The sequence below is a fragment of the Heterodontus francisci genome, chromosome 17 (genome assembly GCF_036365525.1).
Source record: "Heterodontus francisci isolate sHetFra1 chromosome 17, sHetFra1.hap1, whole genome shotgun sequence".
Lineage (NCBI taxonomy): Eukaryota > Metazoa > Chordata > Chondrichthyes > Heterodontiformes > Heterodontidae > Heterodontus > Heterodontus francisci.
Window position 1 is genome coordinate 71,271,289 of NC_090387.1, and position 18,898 is coordinate 71,290,186.

At 42.7% G+C, this 18,898-nt stretch overlaps 1 protein-coding gene across 1 annotated transcript in view; it reads right to left on the minus strand.

Annotated features, from left to right (window-relative positions):
* The window catches only part of mbtps1 (membrane-bound transcription factor peptidase, site 1), a 181,022-nt gene extending 164,529 nt beyond the window's left edge, over positions 1–16,493 (minus strand). Inside the window, exon 1 of the mRNA XM_068049631.1 lies at positions 16,427–16,493. The gene's annotated coding sequence lies outside the window, so the exon portion shown is untranslated. The remainder of the gene's footprint in view (positions 1–16,426) is intronic.
* Positions 16,494–18,898: the final 2,405 nt, after the last annotated feature.

The following is an 18,898-nucleotide window of genomic DNA, read 5'->3' on the forward strand; positions in this document are numbered from 1 at the left end:
CACTAACCATAGTTCCAATCTCCAATTCAAGCTGTGCTGTCAATAACACAACACAGGATGGTCATGATCGCAATAGTCATCATGGCCCTTTATGGAGCATTTAAACAAGAGTTAGCCCCTGGAGCCTGTTACACCATTCGATGAGATCATGGTTGATCCATAGCCTAACTCCATATACTGGCATTTGTTACATATACGTTAATAACTTTGGTGAACAGAAATCTTCCACCACCTTTGTGACCATCGCAGACTTACCTGCTGCTGTGGCTGTCAAGGACCAGCTCCTCACCTGACTGGAGGCTGAGTTGACAATCAGGCTGGACCTCCGGGCAGGGAATCAATCAGTGACATCTCACAAACGCTGGGGAGTTAAAACTCCACAGTATATGGGGGAATTTCTAACTTTCAGACCAACCCACTCCTTGCGGGTTAAGTCAGTGAAAATTGTGCCCAGAGTCTTTGCCCTATGACCTCACTAGCATTGACATTACTAGGAATGCATTCCTAGTAATGAACAGGGATTGGCCACTGCTCAGTGTTGTTACAAGAAGAAAACAGAGGCACAGTTCAATTTTAGTGGAGCCAGAGTTGCTGGTTGCATGTTAAATATCAGTTTGTATCTCAATCTATTGCATATGTATCCACAACCCTGGATGCGCTGTTTCTGGTACTACGATTTGATGTTAAGTAAGCAATTGATGTAACATTAAATGATATGTGATGGATCAGATCAAAGCTCTGCAGTCGTGCCACATCCAGTGATGGACAATTAAACAACTAACCAGAGAAGTAGGCTCTACAAAAATCCCTATTTTCAATGATGGGGGAGCCCATGTCAGTGCAAAATACAAGCCTGAAACATTTGCAACCATCTTCAGCTAGATGTGGCTGGTGGATGATCCAACTCATAAGATCATAAGAAATAGGATCAGGTGGAGACCATTCAGCCCTCAAGCCTGCTCTACCATTCAATAAGATCATGGCTGATCTGATTATGGCCTTAACTCTACTTTCCTGCCGAACCCCCATAACTCTTGACTCCCTTGCAGATCAAAAATTTGTCTAACTCAACCTTGAATATATTCAATGACCCAGCCTCCACTGCTCTCTGGGGAAGAGAACTCCAAAGATTAACAACCCCCTGAGAGAAGAAATTCCTCCTCATCTCCATCTTAAAAGGGAGACCCATTATTTTGAAACTGTCCCTCCTAGTTCTAGATTCCCCCACAAGGGAAAACATCCTCTCAGTAACTACCTGCCAAGCCCCCATCAGAATATTATATGTTTCAATAAGATCACCTCTCATTCTTCTAAACTTCAATGAATAATAGGCCCAACATGCTCATCCTTTCCTTATAAAACAAACCCTTCATCCCAAGAATCAGCCTAGTGAAGCTTCTCTGAACTGCTTCCAATATAAATATATTCCTCCTTAAGTAAGGAGACCAAAACAAAATGTCAGCCTCCTCTTGAGGTCCCCAGCATCACAGATGCCAGTCTTCAGCCAGTCTCATTCCACATGATATCAAGAAATGGCTGAAGGCATTGGATACAGTAAAGGCTATGGGCCCTGACAACATCTTGGCTGTGGTACTGAAGTTGTGTTCCAGAATTAGCTGCAGCCCTAGCTAAGCTGTTCCAGTACAGCTGCAACATTGGCATCTACCTGACAATGTGGAAAATTGCCCAGGTATAACTGTCCACAAAAACGAGGACAAATCCAATCCAGCCAATTACCACCCCATTAGTCTACTATTGATCATCAACAAGGTGTCATCTACAATGCTATTAAGTGGCACTTACACAGTAATAACCTGCTCTCTGATGCTCCATTTGGGTTCTACCAGTGCCATTTGGCTCCAGACCTCTTTGCAGTCTTAGTCCAAACATGGAAAAAGGGCTGAAATCAAGCGGTGAGGTACCATTTGATCAAGGCACCATTTGATCAAGGAGCCCTAGCAAAACTGAAGTCAATGGGAATCAGGGGGAAAGCTCTCCGCTGGTTGGAGATATACCTAGCACAAAGGAAAATGGCTGTGGTTGTTGGAGGCCATCCATCTCAGTCCCAGGACATCACTGCAGGAGTTCCTCAGGGTAGTGCCCTAGGCCCAACCATCTTCAATCGCTACATCAATGACCTTCCCTCCATCATAAGGTCAGAAGTGAGGATGTTTGCAGATAACTGCAGATTGTTCAACAGCATTTGTGATCCTCAGATACTGTAGCAGTCTGTATCCACATTCAGCAAGATCTGAATAACATTCAGACTTGGGCTGACAAGTGGCAAGTAACATTCGCACCACACCAGGCACTGACCATTTCCAAGAAGAGAGAATCTAACCATCTCCCCTTGACTTCAACAGCATTACCATTGCTAAATCACTCACAATCAACATCCTGGGAGTTTCCATTGACCGGAAGCTTAACAGGACCAGGCACATAAATACTGTGGCTACAAGAGCAGGCTGGGAATTCTGCAGTGAGTGACTCACCTCCAGACTCCCCAATGCCGGTCTACCATTTACAAGGCACAAGTCAGGAATGTGATGGAATACTCTCCACTTGCCTGGATGAGTGCAGCTCCAACAACACTCAAGAAGCTCGACACCATCCAAGACAAAGCAGCCTGCTTGATCAGCACCCCATCCACCACCTTAAACATTCACTCCCTCCACCACAGGTGCACAGTGGCAGCAGTGTGTACCATATACAAGATGCACTGCAGAAACTTGCCAAGCCTTCTTTGACAGCACCTCCCAAACCCGCAATCTCTTCCACCTAGAAGAGCAAGGTCAGCAGATACGTGGGAACACCACTACCTGCAAGTTCCCCTTCAAGTCACATACCATCCTGACTTGGAACTATATCCTTGCTCCTTTACTGTCTCTGAGTCAGAAACCTGGAACTCCCTCCCTAAAAGCACTGTGAGTGTACCTACACAACATGGACTGTAGTGGTTCAAGAAGGCAGTTCACCACCACCTTCTCAAGGACAATTAGGAATGGGCAACAATTGCTGACCTTGCCAGCAACACCCATATCCCATGAACAATTAAAAATAAATTAAATGCAAAATATTTGAATTCAGCAACTGATGTCATGGCCCAGATTTTACTGTAGCAGGGCATCTAATGGCTTCTGCCATTAGTTAGAATTGCCTTTGCATGTTTTGGCTTTTACAATGTTTTTGGCAAGTTGTTGAAATTGCAAGCTGATAATGGTGCAGGGAGGGAACCTGGGACCTGAGTGAACAAGGCAAGCAACACTGTGTCTCCTTAGCCAATCAGATTGAAAACCAAACAGTGTAATGACTGAGAAAGAAGTGTATATTAGAGTAAGTGAATTCAATGCCAAATCAAGTACAGAAAGAGAAATAAAGAGAGTGAAAGAAAGATTAGATTAAGAGAATGTTATGACCTCAGTGAGACTGTTAACATTAAAACATGGGATATGACACCCAGGTTAATTTAAACAATTACATGACAACATTTGATGTTTTAAGACTTTTATTATAACAACTATACTAAAAATCCCCATTAACTAAATAGTACTTTGTAAGTAGCTGATACCCCAAATTACAGAAGAAGGCATTTTTCTTCAATTATTAAAACACTTGAAAACCTCACACCACACTTATATGCAACACTGTCCTCCTTGATGGCAAAATCTTTGCAGTTAAAAGTGCAAAACTCCTTCCAGTTGCACTGGGTTGGATCTCCCAGACCTTTCTCAAAGTTAATGTCCTCTTCGCTCGCTTCTTCCTAGTATGTTAGAGGCAAATACTGTTTAACTAAATTGATTGAGCTTTTTGATGAGGTAACAGAAAGGGTTGATGAGGGCAATGCAGTTGATGTGATGTTTATGGACTTCCAAAGGACGTTTGAGAAAGTGCCACATAACAGGCTTGTCGGCAAAGTTAACATCCTTGAAATAGAAGAGGCAGTGGCAACAGTGGTAATGACCTGGAACTCGCTGCCCACAAGGGCGGTAGAAGAGGAAATGATCAATGACTTCTAGAGGAAGTTGGATGGCCAGCTGAGAGAAATACAGTTGCAGGGCTACGGGGTTCAAGCCAGGGATGATTCCATAGCTCCAAAGAGAGCCAGCATGGACTTGATGGGCCAAATGGCCTCCTTGTGTTCTGTAAATGACTCTATGACTCTATGTGTGACCTGAACCTCCGTGAATAAGGCGATCCCCGGTGCTCCTGTTGGTCTTTTATTTCTCTACAAACCTTAACTTTCAAAACAGGTTCAAGTCTTTGCAGCCTTTCACTGTATTAGGCTTCCAAGAGCAGATGTTCCTTCTCTCTCTCCTCTCTGAGGCTGCCACCACTGGCCTTCTTCCGGTCTTCCTTACAACCTGCCTGCCTTCTGAAAATCTGTTTAATATATCCAGAATCAAAAGTCAATAGCCAATTGTGTTTTCCAAACTGCAAAGTCCACAAGTCTGGCTACAACAGAGCCATCCAAACTTTCAATTGTTTCCAGGTGTTAGCAACAGCAATATGTTTTTACATTTTCAGAACCACTGACTCCTTGTTCACGATCTGAAAGTCTGAAGTACCAACTTTATGTTCTTCCAGGTGGGACCTTATTCCTGAAGGGATACTATTTTTAAATTCCTCCATTAGGATTACTTCCCTAAGGCTTTCAAAGTCTTGCTCAATCTACATAGGCCTATACCATCGATCAAGTATCATTTCCTTCTCTCTAGCAAATTCCATAAATGTCTGGCCCTTTTTTAAATTCCTGAATTTTTGCCTGTAAGCCACTGGTACCAACTCATAAGCATTGAGAACTTCAGGTTTAACCATTTCATCATCACTTGACTGTTCCTCCAAAAGTGTTGAATATACCTGTAACTCTTTTCCCACTAACACACTTCGCAATAAAATTATCTTACTTTCTTTCAGACATTGCAACTTCGTAGCATTTTTTTCAAAGGACACAGAATACATTTCAATTCCTTCCTTGCTGAATTTAAGCACTCAGCGAATATTCCTTGCCAAATCAAAACCAGGAGTTAAATTGGATTCATCCTCAAACCTTTCTGCCACTCCCTGTTTGCGTAATCTAAGTTTTTCTTTGTCTGGTGTACATTTCCTGCCTTCGTTTTCTCTTTGTAACTCTCTTTCCTTTTCTTTCTCCTTGAATTCAAGCTTTCTCAGTTCAAGTTGAAATTGCCTGTCTTTTTCCCTTTCTTCTTTTTCAAGTTCCAGTTGCCTTACTGTAACTGAATTCTAGCTAACTCAATCTGTGAGCTACCAGGATCACTCTTTTCTTTTTCATGGTTAAAATGCCAAGACAACACTTCAATAATTTCTGCCTTTATGGCTTTTGGTTTTAAACTAATCCTGACTTAGAGTCATAGAGTTATACAGCACAGAAACAGGTCCTTTGGCCCAACATGTCTGCGCCGACCATCAAGCACCCATCCAATCTAATCCTATTTTTCCGCACTTGGTCTGTAGCCTTGTGGTGTTTCAAGTGCTCATCTAAATACTTAAATGTTGTGAGGGTTCCTGCCTCTACCACCCCTTCAGGCGGTGTGTTCCAGATTCCAACCACCCTGTTACAACTATTAATGCATCCACTGTTAACTGTGCTAAATCATTGAGAGTCAAATCTTCTCTCTCCGCAAAGGCTTGAGCATCAAAAGTAGACAGGCTGACTTTTCCTTATGACTAGAGCAAAAGTAATTGTGAAATTTAAATTCTAGCAAATTCTGATGTGCCTGTTTTACAGCTTCTGAGTTCAGATCCTGGACCTGAGCCACCAATTTGTTATGACCTCAGTGAGACTGGTAACATTAAACAGGGGATATGAACTCACCAGACCAATTTTAAAAATTACACAAGATTTCATGTTTTAAGACTTTTATTATAATTAAACTAAAAATCTCCATTAACTAAATAGCACTTTATAAGTAGTTGATACCCCAAATTTCAGAGTAAGCTATTTTTCTTCAATTATTAAGACACCGGAAAACCTCATGCCACACTGATATGTTACACAGTCTTCCCTGATGGCAAAATCTTTGCAGTTAAAAGTCCCAAACTCCTCCCAGTTGCGATGGGTTGGATCTCCCAGACCTTTCTCAAAGTCAATGTCCTCTTTACACTTCTCTGAGCACTTTTGACCTGGACCTCCGTAAATAAGCCAATCCCTGGTGATCCTGTTGGTCTTTTACTTCTCACAAACCTCAACTTTAAAAACAGGTTAAAGTCTTTGCAGCCTTTCACTGTATTAGGCTTCCAAGAGCAGATGTCCTCTCTCTCTCTTCTCTGAGGCTGCCACTGCTGGTCTTCTTCCGGTCTTCCTTACAGTCTGCCTGCCTTCTGAAAATCTGTTGAGTTTATCCAAAATCAAAAGTCATTAGCCAATTGCCTGTTGCAATCTGCAAAGTCCACAATCTGGCTACAGCAGAGCCACCCAGGCTTTCCATTGTTTCCAGGTGTTAGCAACTGCCATTCGTATTTGCATTTTCAGAACCACTGACTCCTTGCTTACGATCTTAAAGTTTGGGAGGGTGAAACCCATTGTTCTTCAGGTGTTATAGCCCTGCAGTCTTTGATTTTCAAAAAGGTCTTTGATCTGGGTTCTTTGTTGTCCTGGTAAGATCTTGTCTTGCCTTTAAGCAGAGTTGATGTGAGGTCACCTGACTTCTCTGACTCCATCATAAACTACATTAAGAATCAGTTTTTAAAACATAATCATGCAACAAAGTCAAGTGTTCCTAAGAAAAGAGAAACAAAAGAGACTGAAAGGAAAAGGAAAAGCAAAAGAGTTAAAATTTAAAACTTTATTTTTTTTGAAACTCCAAGAGCAATTAATACCTGAAAAAATGAGACTCTACTTGTGTAATAGTTAACTTCAGTGCCAAAGAGGTTGACAGGTAGTAATTAGCACTTTTCACATAATTAAAAGTGTACTTACATTTGAAACAACAAGGCTTAACTTCCTGTGGTGAGTTTAGTTCATATCTACTGCTCAAGTGCAGCAACTTCACACCCTTCAATATATTTCAATGGTGAGGCAGACAGCAAAGGTAATGGTGGAGCAACACAGCACAGATAGCAACATTTGGATATTTCCATTTAACTGCATAACTGTCCCTCGCCAAAGTTGCTGTGCTATTTGTGCATCAATAACAGTGAACGCTATTAGCCTCACCATTATCTTGACAACAAAGTCTGGCTCAATTTTTCTTCAAGAGTGACATCCTGGGCAAGAATTTTACCAGCCCCTCGATGCCATGGGTAGCAGCAGGGGTGCCTGTACAATTCAACGGGGAGAGGCCCGCCTTGACACCCGACGTCAAGAAGGGTCCGCCGCAGAATCTCGGTGGGGCCTTCATCTAAATATTTAAATGCACAATAATAATTTGTAAATTAACTTACCTGCAGGCGGTGGCCGTCCCATGCCAACTTTACGGCTGCTGAACGCAGCTCGTGCGCCTTCAGAACTCCATACACAGTTCCGAGGCGAGAACCTGGTGGGAAGAGGGGGAGGAATAAAATTTTCAGGGCGGGCAGGGTAGGGGATTGGGGAAAACACTTTTTATTGGCTGTGGGGATGGTGGGAAGGGGTGGAAGGGCAAAAGTTAGAAGGTTGCGGGGGGAACGTTAGAGTAGGGAATAAGGTAAGTTTTGTTCACATCAGGCAATGAAATGACCATGGGGGGAGGTTGGGGAAGAGCCTCCATATACTAATTATTTGTTTAAAAAAAGTCACGCATACTGTACCTTTAAAAATTTAAATTTCTGCTAAGGGCTTAAATCCCTTTAAAAATGGCACCGGCAGTGGAGCAGTGGCGTCGGACACCATTGCCGGAGACATGGCAGCCACTCCCTCTATGTCATGAGGGACGGCCGCTCCGCCCCCTCTACTTAAATCAGCCCCTGCGCTAATACCGTGGGGACTGTGCAGCAGCACTTCCATGACAGAGGGCCGCTGCTCTCACCGGCGCGCTGATAAAATTCAGCCCAGGTGTTCTCCTAAGGAGAGAGAGCAAAATATGAGAAAGCAGTCATGCAGCTAACTTTGTAGTTCACATTGGTTTGTGTAGTTTGTGTTTAAATGTATAGTACTTGACTGGAAATTAAATCTCCAATTATTCTTCTGTTTTTGTGCTGACCTCACAATTATTGTGACATTGCCAGAAAAATTACTTTCACTTGGTAACCTTACATTAAATGAATGAAATAATCATTGTTAAAAAGGAAAACTAAGCAGAACACTCACTGTTGAAGCTGACAGAAACTGACAATAAAACTGTACCACATTATCTAGCTGTGTTACACAAGTCATAGTACACAAACTCATAGTATCAAAAGATATAATTAAGAAAAGTATAATTCTGCTAACTATTCACCCCACTGTTAAGATCTATCCTGCTCTCATCACTTCCAGCTCCATCCTACCTTGGCATTACTTTTGAATTATTGTACTTGCTGTGAAATCAGGAATCTGTACGCTCCAGATCCACAAACGGTTTGAAGGGCGCTTATAATGTCGCAATAGTTCACTGCTTCTTGGTTGCTGCATGTCAGGTTATGAGCTGATCTCACAACAATGTAAGGTGAACCATCTGGCATAATGTTACTGCACCATTGGTGTATAGCACACAAAGAAATAGGGGCACGTTGTCTATGACCAGCAGCTTGAAAAGGGTTACTGACTGGCTTAAAGCTCATTTCATTGAGAGGTTGAAATGATGGAGCAAGACCAAGAAAATAATTGATACTTTCCAGGATTCAGCTTCAGAGGTTTTGCTGTAGGAAGTGCTAGACAGAAGGGTTAGACTGGCACCCTCCTTCTTGGAATAGAGTGACATACTGCTTTGAAGAGTAGCACAAGAGCTACCTGAAGTAGTTGACAGAAAGAGTGAACCATTCCTCAATTGTGACCAGATCCTTAGAACAGGTATAGGAAGACATTTGCTGGCTTCCAAAGGGTAGTCAAGTTAAGTGTGTTCATACTTAGCTAAATTTTACAATGTTGACTTACCATTCATCTTAACTGCACTTTCATTTAAACTGGTGGAGCATCGCAGAATGCACAGCACTCTGGCATCTGTTGACCTAAACACACAGGAATGTCCATGTTGTACCACTGCACTCTGTATAGTCATGTCAATGCATTTGCCCTATTGCCCTATAAAGTCATTGGAATGGATGCTACCGCCACTTTGCTCCCCCGCCTAGGTTGAATTTTACCCTCAGTGTGTTTTATTAAAGACTGTCCCAACAGAGGAGGTATTACACATTTTTCAGTATTTATTAAATACTGCTGTCAACTCAATCACTAGACAGCCCTCACTAGTCCCCACCCAACCACCACCCCACTTCCACTGAGCACAGTCCTTTAACAGTTCATTAATATCTGAGTGGCTATTAGAAGAATTTGATCAAACATTTGCAGGTTATTGAATTAACAACATCATATTAATTATCAACAAAAAGGTAAAATAGTTTTTTAAAAATAGAGAAAAAAGCAATAGAAAATACAATGAGAAAGGACAGAAAAGTCAGAATTAAAAAGAACACATTGGATACAGCCCCCTTCCATGATAAACCTTGCTGGAGTCACCACAACCCTAAGGTTAGCTCTGTATACACTGACTTCATGTTCAGTTTCCTCAGATATTTTATTTGTAACAGTATAAATAAAAGAAAATTAGCAAAGGTTAACAAGTCAAAAGCAACCCTTGGTTTTGTGACCCAGTGACCTATTATACTGAAATTGCAGTGAGAAACAACTTGTAACTTAAGCTGCAGAATTACCCAAGTTGTATAGCAGAACACTGTGGCTAAAAATGCTCGATATTAACTGGGATTCTATGATTCATTAAATCCCAAAATTGGTTCAGAAGGATTTTTTTTTAATCTGAATTTTCAACCACAATGTGGAGGTAGAGGCTTGCCTTGATTGACATGGACAGGAGCCAATCGGGGGGAATGCCACAGTTCAAACTCATCTTTCAACTAGTTTAAACCGCCTGGAAAATCAAACTGAAATCCTCTTTAACCTTCCAATAAGATAAAGCAAACACATTCTTGATAAAATTATTGTTTTTTAACTGTCAAAAGAAACCACAGCTGCTGTTAACCACAAGTATTATCCATCTGTGAGCAGTGCATAATGGAAAAGGAGCCGCTGTTAATATTTTAAATGTGAGACTTGCTGGAAATTAAGTTTTGAGATTTGAATCTCTGTTTTGTTTCTAAGCTCACAATTCCTCCCAGGGTGAACTTTAGATATATCTCTGCTTGAACCCAGAAACGTACTGATGCATGCTGGAAATTTTGTCAACTGCACATGCTCAGAACGCACAAATGTAGTTGGTAATCCGCCACATACTCTAGGAGGGAAAAGGTCAGTCAAAGCTCAGGCTTTTAGGACAACTGAGTCTTAAAGTGAAAGTAAGGCATTAAAAGGCACAAAAGAATCCAGTAAATTTAAGTTATTGTGAAATATATAATTTAAAAAATATATTTCAAGACCATACTTTGGAATTTTCAATTACTGAGAAAAGATGGCAGATTTTTTCCAAAAAATGTTTTGAATAATTTGTTTTATTCTTTTTTAAAACTTTAAAATAAATTCTTGGTAGGTTTTCCTGACAGGTCATTCAGGATTATTTGTTTTCATAACTCCATAACAGCTTCTCGTTAACAGTTTTCCAGCTGCTTTCCCTTATATTGATGGATTGAGCAGGCTCCATACAGGAAGTATCTGATTAGGGAAATTGGCCCACGTAAAACTGTTGGCATACGACACAGGGGGTAAGGTTAATCGGGATATGTGTGTGCCATATGCAATAGCTGTAATGTATTATAGGTGAATAAGAACAGAAGAACATAAGAACTAGGAGCAGGAGTAGACATAAGGCCTGCTGAGCCTGCTCCGCCATTCAATATGATCATGGCTGGTCTTCTGCCTCAACTTCACTTTCCCACCTGCTCCTCACATCCTTTGATCACCTCAGAGACCAAAAATCTGTTTATCTTAGCCTTAAATATATTCAACGATGGAACCTTCACAACCCTCTTGGGGTAGAGAATTCCAAAGATTCACAACCCTCTGAGTGAAGAAATGTTTCCTCATTGCAGTCCTAAACAATCAATCCTTCATCCTGAGATTGTGTCCCCACGTTCTAGATTCCCCAGCCGAGGGAAATAACACTCAGTACCCTGTCAAGCCCCTTCAGAATCTTGCATGTTGCAGTGCAATCACTTCTCATTCCTCTAAACTCCAGAGAATGTAAGTCCAACCCTTTCATCCCAGGGACCAATCTAGTGAACTTATGCTATATCTTTTTTTTTTATTTCCAAAATATACTTTATTCATAAAAATCTGCAAAAATTACATTGCCAAACAGTTTCAAACAGCACAAAAAAATACAAACATTGCAAGGGAGATCAGTTTCCTTCAATACTATCATGAGTTTCTTCACAACTCTTCCATTTCACTATTGTCATGCCAATTACAGTTTTACATTTACAGCAACTGAAAATATCAACGATACAGTTCGAGGGGTTTCCCATGGATCCAGCCCCTCAGTTCAGCTTGGTGGGGGGACCTTTCACTGTGGTCTTTCCCCATTGAGCCTTTGCTGCGGCTGCCCCAAGCTTTAGTGCGTCCCTCAGCACGTAGTCCTGGACCTTGGAATGTGCCAGTCTGCAACATTTGGTGGTGGACAACTCTTTGCGCTGGAAGACCAGCAAGTTTCGGGCAGACCAAAGGGCGTCTTTCACCGAATTGATAGTCCTCCAGCAGCAGTTGATGTTTGTCTCGATGTGCGTCCCTGGGAACAGCCCGTAGAGCACAGACTCCTGTGTTACAGAACTGCTTGGGATGAACCTCGACAAAAACCACTACATCTCTTTCCACACCTGTTTTGCAAAGACACATTCCAGGAGGAGGTGGGCGACCGTCTCTTCCCCACCACAGCCAACGTGGGGGCACTGTGCGGAGGGGGCGAGACTTCGGGTGTGCTTGAAGGATCTGACGGGGAGGGCCCTTCTCACCACCAGCCAAGCTACGTCTTGGTGCTTGTTTGAAAGTTCTGGTGATGAGGCATTCCGCCAAATGACTTTGACAGTCTGCTCAGGGAACCATCCGACAGGATCCACCGTCTCCTTTTCCCGTAGGGCCTTGAGGACATTCCGTGCAGACCACTGCCTGATGGACGGGTGGTCAAAGATGTTTTCCCGCAGAAACTGCTCCACGAAGGATAGGTGGTACGGCACGGCCGAACTGCATGGAGCGTTCCACGGCAATGTGGCCAAGCCCATCCTTCGCAACACCGGGGACAGATAGAACCTCAGCACGTAGTGACACTTGGAGTTTGCGTACTGGAGGTCTACACACAGCTTGATGCAGCCGCACACGAAGGTGGTCATCAGGATGAGGGCCACGTTGGGTACATTTTTCCCTCCCTTGTCCAGAGATTTGAACATCGTGTCCCTCCGGACCCGGTCCATTTTAGATCCCCAGATGAATCGGAAAATGGCTCGGGTGACTGCCACGGCACAGGAGTGGGGTATGGGCCAGACCTGCGCCTCGTAGAGCAACAACGTGAGCGCCTCGCACCTGATGACCAGGTTCTTACCCACAATGGAGAGAGATCGCTGCCCCCACATGCCCAACTTTTGTCGTACCTTGGCTACTCGCTCCTCCCATGTTTTGGTGCATGCCCCGGCCCTTCCGAACCATATCCCCAGCACCTTCAGGTAATCTGACCTGACGGTGAAGGGGACAAAGGATCGGTCAGCCCAGTCCCCAAAGAACATGGCCTCGCTCTTGCCGTGGTTAACTTTGGCTCCCGAGGCCAGTTCGAACTGGTCGCAGATGCTCATCAGTCTGCGCACAGACAGCGGATCCGAGCAGAAGACAGCGACGTCATATATCACCTCCAAAGCAAGTATATCCTTCCTTAAATATGGAGACCAAAACTGCACACAGTATTCCAGCTGTGGTCTCATCAAAGCCCTTTACAATTGTAGCAAGACTTCCTTATTCTTGTACTCCAATCCTCTTGCAATAAAGGCGAACATGCCATTTGCCTTCCTAATTTCTTGCTGTAACTGCATACTAATTTTCTCTGTTCTTTGCACAAGCTCTGCAAGCATACTCAAATCCCTCTGAACATCAACATTTAGAAGTTTCACACCTTTTAAAAATATTCTGCTTTTCTATTCTTACTACCAAAGTGAATAAACTCACACTTTCCCACATTATACTCCATCTGCCACCTTGTTGACCATTCACTTGACCTGTCTATATCTCTTTGCAACCGCTTTGTGTCCTCCTCACAGCTTATATCCCCACTAGCTTTGTATCATCAGCAAACTTAGATACATAACTCTCAGTCTCCTCTTCTAAGTCACTAATATAGGTTATAAATACCTGAGGGCGCAGAAATGATCCTTGCAGCACTCCACTAGTTACAGCCTGCCAACTTAAAAATGCCCTGTTTTTCCCTAATCATTGCTTCATGTCCATTTACCAATCTTCTATCCATGCTATTACCCCCAACTCCATGAGTCCTTAGAGTGCTGTCAGCCAATCTGACTTTGGTAGCTGCCGTTCCACCACAGAGGCATGGCTGGAGGAACACCTATCGGAGGCTAGGGAGCGTCGCTGGACCCAGGCCACAGGTAGGTCAAGGCAGGAGGGGAATCGCAGGGTGAGGATCGAGGGGAGGTGGGTGTAGTGGGAGTCGGTAGCAAGGGCAGAGAGGTGGCTCTCAGCGGACAACCCCCCCCACCCCCACCACTCCCTTCCTGAAGCCGGGTCCCTTGTTCAGGCACTAAATGCCTTTTAACGAAGGATACTACCCCGGAGCCAGGATGCAGCCTGCATGGTTTCTCAAGCCGTGCTTCCCATGCGGCAACAGGGACACCTGCGCACGGCTAATTGCGGCTGTGATGGGAAGAGGCCCTTAATTGGGGTTAATTGCTCACTTAAGGGCTTCAATTGGCGGCTGGGCGGGAAGGCCCCAGACTAAATTTTGGCGAAAGCAGGATGATGGCGGAAACCCCACCACCACCACCACCATCCCACCCAATTTTATGCTCTCCCTGCTTCCAAACCCACCAAAGGGAGAGCATAAAACTCCCCCCAAAGTATCTATTCAACGTCCCTGCCATTTCCTCATTCCCCGTGATAATATCTCCTGCCTCTGCCTCTAAGGGACCAATGTTTACTTAAGCTACCTTCCTCCCTCTTATATACTTGCAAAAGCTCTTACAATCTGTTTTTATATTCCTGGCCAATTTGTTCTCAATTTTTTGGTCAGCCTTTTCTGGTTTCTAAAACCCTCCTAATTCTTAGGCTTACTACTATTCTTTCCAACATTAAAAAACTTTTCTTTTAATCCAATACTAGCCTTAAATTCCTGAGGAAGCCATGGATGGATCTTTCTTGCTTTTTAATGGAATGTATTTTTATTGAACATTTTGAAATGTTTCTTTAAATGTTTCAGACTGTCTATTTACCACCATAACCTTTAGTCTAATTACCCAATCAACCTCAGCCAGCTCTCCCCTCATACCTATGTAATTGACTTTGTTTACGTTTAAGACTCTTGTTTGGGACTGGAGTGCGTCGCTTTCAAACTTAATATGGAATTCAATTGTATTATGGTCACTTTTTATCATTGGGTCTTTTACTGTGAGATTACTAATTAAACCTGCCTCATTGCACAATACTAGATCTAAAATAGCTTTATCGTTAGTTGGTTCCACAACATCTTGTTCAAGAAACTGTTGCAAAAGCACTCTACAAACTACATTTGCCAATTTGATTTGTCCAGTTTCTATGTAGATTAAAGTCCCCCACAATTATTACATTGCCTTTGTTACAAGCTCCAATTATTTCTTGCTTAATGCTCTGTACAATGGTATAACTATTGTTAGGGGGCCTATAAACTACTCCCACCAGTGTTTTCTGATCCTTGTGTTACGACCGAGGTGGGAGGAGAGAACTGTTTATTCTAGTCCCACTTCTCCACGTCATAACATATATTTAAATTTTCCAACTTACTGATACAGTCAATCATATACTCTATTTTTCCCAGAATAAAACATACCAACTAGGTTTCTTTAATAAATAACAAAATTATCAGTTTATTATAAAACAAGTCTTAACCAGTAATGAAGCAAAGCATAAACACACAGATTGAAGTATAACAGTTCACTTTTTGCCTGAGCCCCTCTCTCTCTCTCTCTCTCACACACACACACACACACACACACACACACATACATATATCAGTTAACTGGAAAAATAAAAGGGATTTTGGCTTTAGAGTTCTGTTGCAAAATAAAGTACAGAAAAACACTTAGGCTGAATACTTGCTCATTCTTGAAAGAAAAAAAAAGATATGGAAAGATGTCCTTTGTTTTAGTTTTGTGTTCCAAATATATATGCAGCTGTCACTGGGATCTTCCTAGAACAGTTCTCTCCAGGCGATGTTGAAGATCAGTTTGAGTAGGCTTTCCAAGAAATTCAGCTACAGAGGCTTCAAACAGGCCCTACAGCAGAAACTTGGCAACAGGGGTTTCAGCTCCCACACATTTGATATGCAGTGTTTATTCAAATACAGGAGGAAAAAGGAGACTGACACACTGAATACGCAGGGTGTCTTTCCATGATAGAGAAAGAGATGAGCTAGATTTCCTAGGCAGGCAAAAAAACAACTGTCTTCCAAGCAGTTTACACTCCAACTGTCTTTTTAAAACCATTTTCCATATACCAACTCACTGTCCAGAGCAAAACCATAAACAATGTACAAGAGACAAGCCTCCTGACCTCTAAACCTTGACATGTCAATTCTCTGCAAACATCCTTCCCCATGTCAAACCAACCCCTGCTGGGTAATTATCTGCAGATAGGTGCCTTCCAGTAATTGTTTGTTCTCAAGCTCAGTCCAAAAACCTTCTGGTGATCTCCCATAAAAAACCCCACCAAGTTCAGCATTTCTTCAAGCTTTCAGGTGAATCAATGTCCATAATTCAACTATAAGTCCTTAAAAACTTATTTTACAAAAAATAGAAGCACTCTCGTAACACTTGTTATTCCTAATCTCCACCCATATTGATTCTACTTCCTGATCCTTTCTCACTACTTTCTTTATGTCATCATTTACTGGAAAGCTGTGTATTCTCCATATTTGTGAACAGTATGTTCATAATGTAAAACTCTGGTACAAAAGCACAGGAACCAAATGAAATAAAGATAACGGGCTGGATTTCACCAGCCTCTCGATGCCATGGGTCATGGTGGGGAGTCCCGTAAAATATTAGCGGGAGCGATCTGCCACAACCCACGACGCCTCGGTGTGGCCCCCTGCTGCTTGGCGACAAGGCCTTCAGTAAAATATTCAAATCAGGGTAATAAGCATGCAAATGAACCTACCTGCTGCCGCTGGCCATCCCAAGCTGATTTTACTGCCGCTGGCCGCAACACGCGCGCCTACAAAGCTCTGTCCGGAGGCGAGACACTGGCGGGAAGGGGGGAGGAGTGAAATTATCAGGGCGGGGTGGGAGGAAGCGGGAAAAAACTTTTTCATTGGTTGTGGGGATGGTGGGAAGGGATTTAGGGTAAAAGGGAATAAAGTTCGGGGAGAAAAGGTCGTTACTGATAACTAATTCTTTTGGGGGCGACATGCCAAAAAACTATTTATGCATTGGGAGAGGGGTGGGAGGGGGGGGGATTGCAGGTGTGGACAAATCTTTATTTAAATTTTCACTGAAGTGGCACCGTTAAAAATTTTAATTTCTCCTGAAGGGCTGGAAGCCCTTTAAAAATGGCGCCGGTGCCTGTGCACTTGCGCCAGACACCGTTGCCGGGGACGCAGCGGCCGCCCCCTCTACGTCATCAGGAGCGGCCCCGTTCATTTAAATGAGCCCCTGCGCGTAATATCGCGGGCGCTCTGCAGCAGCGCTTCCGTGTCGGATGCCCGCCAACTTCACAGCGCGCCACCTTGGAGCGTGGAGCACTGATAACATTCCGCCCAACATTTCTGAAATGTTAACTCTGTTTCCCTTTCTGCAGATGCAGCCTGGCCTGCTTAGCGCTATTTCTATTTATATAACATTTCAATTCTGTTCCGCTTTTAGTATATCCACTAGTATATTCACGGTGTTGCAAAAAAGTAATTCATTGTTGTGGTGCACTTAAAGATGCTCTTCTATTCTAATTTTATATTCCAGTAGTACTACTATTTGCTCACAGTTGGCGCAGTTGGATTAAAAATGCTTATGTGCTGTCCAGTTGCATCATCTGGTGGTGGAGAGGCATTATTGCAGGAATACGTCATATTGTGTATTTTGGAAAAGTAACACAAGTATACAATAAAGGGAACAAAATTAGCGCAGATAGACTTGCAAAAAAAAACCTGGCACTTATGAGCAGGTTTGTCATTTTGAATGTTGATACAATATGGAGAAGTAATTGAAAAAAGCAAGTGTAGAATGTCATTTAGAGTCATCTATGGCACAGAAGGAGGCCATTCGGCCCATTGAGTCCACGTCGGCTTTCCATGGAGCTATTCAGTCAGTCCCACTCCCCTGCTCGAACCACATAGCCCTGCAAGTCTATTTCCTTCAAGTGCCATTCCATTCCTTTTGAAGTCATTGCTTTTTTCCACTGTTACGACCCAGGTGGGAGGAGTGCACTGTCTTTTCTAGTTCCACTTCTCCACAGGTCACAGCATATACTTTTTTTTAAAAGGTTTCCCGTTACCGATAAGGTCAATGATATACTCTGCTCTTCATCCCAGAATAAAATACACCAGCTAGGTTTCTTTAACAAACAACAACATTTTCAGTTTATTACAAAACAAGACTTAACCAGCAATATGGCAAAGCAGTAACACACAGATTGAAATAAGAAAGTTCCCTTTTTAAATTCCCCACACACAAACTCACACACACACTGAAAAAAATACAGAAATTCTCTTTGCAGAGGTCTGTTGCAAAAAAACGACCAAAAAGAATACTTTGGCCAAATACTTGCTAATTCTTGAAGAAAAAAGAGAAGATATGGTAAAGATGTCAGTTGTCCCTTTTTGGTCTGGCGTCCCAAATATGCGTAGACGGCTGTCACTGGGATCTTTCTAGAGCAGTTCTTTTCAGGCAACATGGAGGGTCAGTTTGGCAGGCTTTCCAGGAGAAATGCGGCATCAGGAGTTTCTGGCAGACTTTTCAGGAGAAATGCAGCATCAGTTTCTCTATTTCTGAGACTTGATTCTCAGGACGTTCTCAAAGAGATGGGAGAGGGTGAGCTGATGGTTGCTGCTCTCTTGGCTGGTTTTCTCCAACTGCCTTCAAAACAGTTCACACCCCAACACATTGTCCAAAGTGAAATCAAAAACAATATCTCAAGAGTCAAGATTCCTAACCCCTATAAATCTTGACCTGCCACTTCTCTGTAAACATCTTCCCCAGGTCACCACGGCTTCTGTTGATTATTGCTTAAAACACATGACTTCCAGCAAGGCTGTTTTTTAAACATCTCAGTGTCCTTTCAATGAACTGTCAATAACAAAGCAAAGTCCAGCTTCTATGAAATCTTCAGCCTTCCAATGAATCTATCTTCACAATTTAAATATAAGTCCTCAAAAATATTGACTTAACAAAAAATGTAAAAGCGCTTCATAACACCACTTCCACCAACCTTGTGGGCAGCGAGTTCCAGGTCATTACCACCCACTGCATAAAAAACATCTTCCTCATATTCCCCCTGCATCTCTTGCCCAAGACCTTTAATCTGTGCTCCCTGGTCCTTGTATCATTAGTTAATGGGAACAGTTTTTCCTTGTCTAACTTATCTAAGCCTGTCATAATTGTGTACATTTCTATTAAATTTCCCCTCAATCTACTTTGC